This window comes from Jaculus jaculus, chromosome 9 (genome assembly GCF_020740685.1).
Source record: "Jaculus jaculus isolate mJacJac1 chromosome 9, mJacJac1.mat.Y.cur, whole genome shotgun sequence".
In the NCBI taxonomy this organism is placed as follows: domain Eukaryota; kingdom Metazoa; phylum Chordata; class Mammalia; order Rodentia; family Dipodidae; genus Jaculus; species Jaculus jaculus.
Window position 1 is genome coordinate 55,058,450 of NC_059110.1, and position 6,448 is coordinate 55,064,897.

The following is a 6,448-nucleotide window of genomic DNA, read 5'->3' on the forward strand; positions in this document are numbered from 1 at the left end:
GGTGGTAGAGGTGTGTTGGTGTTTTCATGGAATTTGAAATTTTTTGTGTCTACTCTGGATTTGGTTGTTTTAACTAAAGCCAATTTTTATCAACTTATCTACTCAATTAAAAATGTGGGAATACTCTCTGATTCCTTCTATGAAGCCAAGATTACATTAATACCAAAACCAGATACAGATAACAGGGAAAAAGAACTACAAAATGAGATCCCTGATGAGCTTAGGTGCAAAATTCTCAGTAAAATTCTTGCAAACCAAATTCTGTAACACAGCACCCACTTCCATCAAGTAGGTTTCATCCTAGGAAATGCAGGGTTAGTCCAACATAAAAAAACTGATAAACATAATATGTTACATAAACAGACTCAAAGTCAGTAAACACATGATCATTTCAATAGAAATAGAAAAGGCCTTCAATAAAACTCAAAATCCCTTCATAATTACAACACTGTAGAAGATAGGATGGAGGGACCTTTTCTCATCATAATAAAGCAATATACAACAGACCTAAAGCTGTATCATACTAAATGGGTAAAACTAGATCAATTCCAATTAAGATCTAAAACTAGAAACTAGTACCCACTTCTACTACTGCTATTTAAGATAGCATTTGACGTCTTCCTCAAGCAATGAGAGAAAAGAAAGAAATGAAGTGTATTTAAATTGGAAAAGAAGGAATAAAACTAGCCCTACTTACAGATGTCATGATTCTATACAAAAGAGAATGGTAACAACAAAAGAGATTTTTGTTTCTAGAAGGGATAAACACTTTCAGCAAAGTAGTACCATATAAAATTAACACACAAAGTCACTAGCCTTCATATATGTTAATAACAACAATCTGGAAAAAGGAATCTGTCCCATTTATAATAGCCACCCACCCCCAAAAAAGCAAATATCTCAGAATGTTAAAAACCAAGGAAGTAAAAGTTTTATACTATTAAAACATGAAAGAAAAAAAAAAAAAAAACCTTGGAAGAAAGAACTATAGGAAGACATTGGAAGATAAAATAACCTTCCATGCTCAAAGATTAGAAAAAGTAATAGCGATAAACTGGCCATCCTATCAAAAGTAATAGACATATTCAATGCAATTTCAATCAAAATACCAGCAACATTGTTCAGAATTAGAAAAAAAATAATACTCAAAATTCATACAGAAACACAAGAAGCCTTAGATAGCCAAAATTGTACCTGATTTTATGTTATACTAAAAGGCCATAGTAATAATAACAGCATGATACTGGCATAAAAACAGGCACATAGAACAATGGAATAGAATTGAAGATCCGGGTATGAATTTAAGTAGTTACAGCTACCTGATCTTTGACAAAGTGGCCAAAAGTGCTCACTGGAGCAAACACAGCATCTTCACAAATGGTGCTGGAGAAAGGGGGTAGCCAGTTTGCACAAAAATCAAAATGGATCCAGGACCTCAATATAAGACCTGAAAGTCTAAATTGGCTAGTAGAAAAAAAGTAGAGAGAGAACACTTCAAGGTACAGGCTTATGAAAATATGTTCTAAACAAGTCCCCGATAGCCTAGGGAACTTGTCAAACAGTCAACATTTGAGGCCTCATGGAAATAAAATCCTCATAAAAAATAAAAACAATAGTACAGATAAGCAAACCATCAGCAGGGTCAATAGTTGACCTACTGAATGGAAGAAAATCTTCACCAGCTATACCTCTGACAAATGATTAATATCTAGAATCTAAAAATAACCCCCCAAAAATCTAAACAATCAAAAAGCACCCTACTCAAAAAGTGGGGCAAGAAATTGAAGAATTATCAAAGGAAGAAATACAAATAACAAACACCAAAAGAGATGTTCAACATCTTTACTTATGGAGGAAATGCAAATTAAAAATACTGAGATTCAATCTTGCTCCAGTCAGGATAGCAATCTTTAAAAAATAAAGTGAGAGTACATATTGGCAGATGTGTGGGGGAAAAGGAACCCTCATCCACTGCTGGCGGTTGTGCAAACTTGTATAGCCACTATGAAAATCAATATGGAGACTCTTCAAAATGCTGAAAATAGACCTACCATTAGACCCAGCTATGCCTCTATTGGGCATATGCCCTAAAGACTCTATTACATACATAGAGACATGTGATCAAACATTTTTAATGCTGCTGTACTCACAATGGCCAGGAACAGGAATCAGCCCAGAGGCCCATCACTAAATGAATATTAACATATACATAATGGAATTCTATTCAGTGGTAAGGAAAAATGAAATAATAAAATTTGCAGGAAAATGGAGTGACTTGGAAAAAATCATGCTAAGTGGGGTCACATGGGTTTAGGGAGACAAAGTCCACATGTCCTCTCTCATATATAGTTCCTAACTTTGGTTACCATCAGTTAATTATAAGCCATTATAACCATCAGCAGTAGGGACATGGTACTAAAATAGAATGAGAATGAGGAGGAGAATGATCAAAACAGAAAAACCCATTAAAAAGTAAGTAAGTAAATAAATAAAGCCATGGACTATGGTTGGCAATTCCCTAGGCCAGCATTAGGTTCCCTCCACAGTGAGCTATTGGTCAGGGAGATACAAGGTCCCCAAAATAATATAGGACATTGCAAATCCACTTGGCTACCTGCAAAAGCTAAAAGCTAAAAGGTAAGTAAGTACCTATTGCTGAAGATGCCACAGCCTGCAGCCACAGTACATTAAGTGAACATGCTGCAACTGAAAGGGAATCCACCTGCCTCCTGGCTAGCCCTCATAGTGCTGAGAAATGCTATTAGAATAGCTGGAAAACAATAGTTATCAACAGATTGAATAAGCAGGAGATCTTGTCAAATACAAAATCAACCAGCTGAGCAAGAAGTCAGTAGTGTAACACAGCCAATACAGGTAATCAACTGCTCACAAGTAAGTCTTGAGACCTGGTCAGTGAGGGAGAACTCCTATCTGGCTCAGGGAACTAAGCCAGATTCCCTAGAACAGGAAACCAATATGTGGACATACACATCAATAAGTCTCTCTAATAATTAGGCTTATCTCCTTGAATTCAAACTGCTTTCAACTTTGGTATGAAAATCTGTTCTTTATTACAGATAGTGGAGAATACTGGGGAGAACCAGGATACATCAATTCAACAAGAATAGAGATCTGACTGCCTACCATGTAATGGGCCACCTCCACCTCATCTGCCCAGGCCCACAGATGATTACAGAGGAAGCAGTGGCACAAATACTGCTCTCACAGCTAGCCTGAAAGCCAGTAGAAGGAGACAGCCATAGACACTGTGGTCACTTAAATATCATCTAAACAGATCCATAGGCTACAGAGAAAGCAATACTAAATCCAATCCCTATTTTGCTTTCCAAGGCTTAGGTAACATTGCAAAAGAAGGGTAAAAATATTGTAACAGCTCCAAACTAGATGGGAATAGTTTGCAGCACTGTATTGTTGGCCCCCACCCCAAGACTGACTGAGGCCTCTTAGTCCACACAATGAATACCAATTATCCCACTGAAGAAGACCTCAGTAGAATTGTAGTGAAGATATGGGTATCTAAGAGTACAACTGCTTTATAAAAAAAATCAACTAATAAATTAAAAGATGAATATTTGGGCATTACAACGTCACGCATGCGCGGGACCTAGGCGCAGCGCAGAGGGCTGCCGGAAGCCAAGATAGCATGTGAGTGGCCTACGGTCCGCGCTTGGCGTGTGTGAGCCAAGTGTTGGGGACAGGGTCAGGGCGAAGGCCGAACCGCGCGGCCATGGCACGACACCGCAATGTCCGAGGTTACAACTATGATGAAGATTTTGAAGATAATGATCTCTATGTCCAGGCTGTAGAGGATAACTATTGTATTTCACCATTAACAGCTGCTCACTTTATTTACTCCCGACGACACAGACCTGTAGAAGAATATGATTATGAAGAACTGAAAGATTCTTCCAATTCTCTCTTGAATCACCAGTTAAGTGAAATTGATCAAGCTCTCTTCATTCCTGCCTTGACCACATGAGAGAGGTGCTGGGAGATGCTCTGTCGACGAAGTCATGATTGAAGCCGTCCTGAAGAATAAGCTTGACATGCAGAAGGCTTTGTCAGTGGCTCTGGAACAAAATAACATTTTGAAGGGCAAGAGTGAAAGGGCAGCACCTGCAGGGAAAACAGCGAAAGGAAAATCAATAGGATCTCAGTCATCTCGAAGTGAATCTGAAATTGCGCCAAAAGTTGCTAAAATGACTGTATCTGGAAAGAAGCCAACTATGGGATTTGAAGTGCCTGGAGTAACTGCTGAAGAAAATGGCGATAGCTTCCACACTCCGCACAAGGGACCCTCTGGGGAAGATGCCAACATTGCTTCTTCTAGTGTTTTTGAGTCCGTTTGTAAAGTACCTCTTGCAGCCCCCTCCATTCCAGCAGCAGAAGAGCAGAATTTAATGCCAACACCAGGGAAGAAGTTGAGTAAGCTGCGGCTGCAGATGGATGTCAGAGCAGAACTGGAGAAACGGCAAGGAGGGAAGCAGCTCCTCAACCTGGTGGTCATTGGTCATATTGACGCTGGGAAAAGCACCCTGATGGGTCATATGCTTTACCTCCTGGGTCACGTGAACAAAAGAACCATGCACAAGTATGAGCAGGAGTCCAAGAAGGCCAGCAAGGCTTCCTTTGCATACGCGTGGGTCTTGGATGAGACTGGTGAAGAAAGGGAAAGGGGAGTGACAATGGATGTTGGTATGACAAAATATGAAACCAAAACCAAAGTGATTACCTTAATGGATGCCACGGGCCATAAGGATTTCATTCCAAACGTGATTACAGGAGCAGCCCAGGCAGATGTAGCTGCTTTAGTGGTGGATGCTAGCAGAGGAGAATTTGAAGCTGGGTTTGAGACTGGAGAACAGATGCGGGAGCATGGCCTCTTGGTCAGATCTCTTGGAGTGACACAGCTTGCCATTGCTGTCAATAAAATGGATTAGGTTAATTGGCAACAAGAAAGATTTCGAGAGATCACTGGAAAACTTGGGCAGTTTCTTAAGCAAGCAGGTTTTAAGGAGAGTGATGTAGCTTTTATCCCTACAAGTGGTCTTAGTGGTGAAAACCTAGTCACAAGATTTTAGTCCAGTGACCTCACCAAATGGTATAAAGGGTTGTGTTTATTAGAACAAATTTATTCCTTCAAGCCTCCTCAGCGCTATATTGACAAGCCCTTTATTTTTTTATTTTTATTTTTTGACAAGCCCGTTAGATTATGTGTGTCTGATGTCTTCAAAGATCAAAGATCTGGATTTTGTGTGACTGGTAAAATTGAAGCTGGCTATGTTCAAACTGGTGACGGACTATTATCAATGCCTCCTAATGAAACTTGTATTGCAAAAGGAATCACTCTGCATGATGAACCTGTTGATTGGGCAGCAGCAGGCGATCATGTTAGTCTCACTCTGGTTGGGATGGATATCAATAAAATCAATGTTGGTTGTATATTTTGTGGTCCCAAAGAACCCATTAAAGCTTGCACTCGTTTCAGAGCTTGGATCCTCATCTTTAATATTGAAATTCCTATCACTAAAGTATTTCCTGTACTGTTACACTACCAAACTGTAAGTGAGCCTGCTGTTATTACACAAAAGCACTGGTGAAGTCACAAAGAAAAAGCTTAAGTTGCTGACCAAAGGCCAGAATGCACTGGTAGAGCTGCAGATACAAAGACCTGTGGCTCTTGAGCTCTACAAAGACTTCAAAGAGCTGGGAAGGTTCATGCTGTGCTATGGTGGCTCTATGGTAGCTGCTGGTGTCCTCACTGAGATCAAAGAATAAAGGATCAGAATGTTTGCGATGTTTTCTAAGGCAGCGAGGTAGCCAGCCATTCATGACATCCAGAGGCAAGTAGCCCACACCTGGGTTGGGTATACCAGGAGTTAGCTCTCCCATTTATTAGGCTCTACTCCTAGTACTAATTTGCCCACTTTTGGTTAGAAAAATTCCAGGAGTAAGTCTTGTACAAATTCAGGGCTGTGATCCACCCCCATTAATAAGGCAGTAGCAAGGAAAGATTAGGTAGAGATATTGCTTGAGATTGAGATTGTAAGGTGCTCAGATTTTTTTTTTTTCTTTTTCTGGGTACAAACATTAAAATACTGAGATTAGGGTTGGAGAGATGGCTTAGTGGTTAAGCACTTGCCCACGAAGCCTAAGGACCCGGGTTGGAGGCTTGATGCCCCAGGACTCACCTTAGCCAGATGCACAAGGGGGCGCACATGTCTGGAGTTCATTTGCAGTGGCTTAAAGCCCTGGCATGCCCATTCTCTCTCTCTCTCCCTCTGCCTCTTTCTCTCTCTCTCTTACTCTCAAATAAATAAAGAAAACAACTTTAAAAAAATAAAATAAAATACTGAGATTAGTGCTAAGGATATATATTAAAAGAAGGAAGAGGGCTGCACATATGCTTAATGGTTAAGACACTTGT

General features: G+C 40.0%; 1 pseudogene; it reads left to right on the forward strand.

The window, feature by feature from the left end:
• Positions 1 to 3,748: 3,748 nt before the first annotated feature.
• LOC101594112 lies at positions 3,749 to 5,799 on the forward strand (annotated as a pseudogene).
• Positions 5,800 to 6,448: the final 649 nt, after the last annotated feature.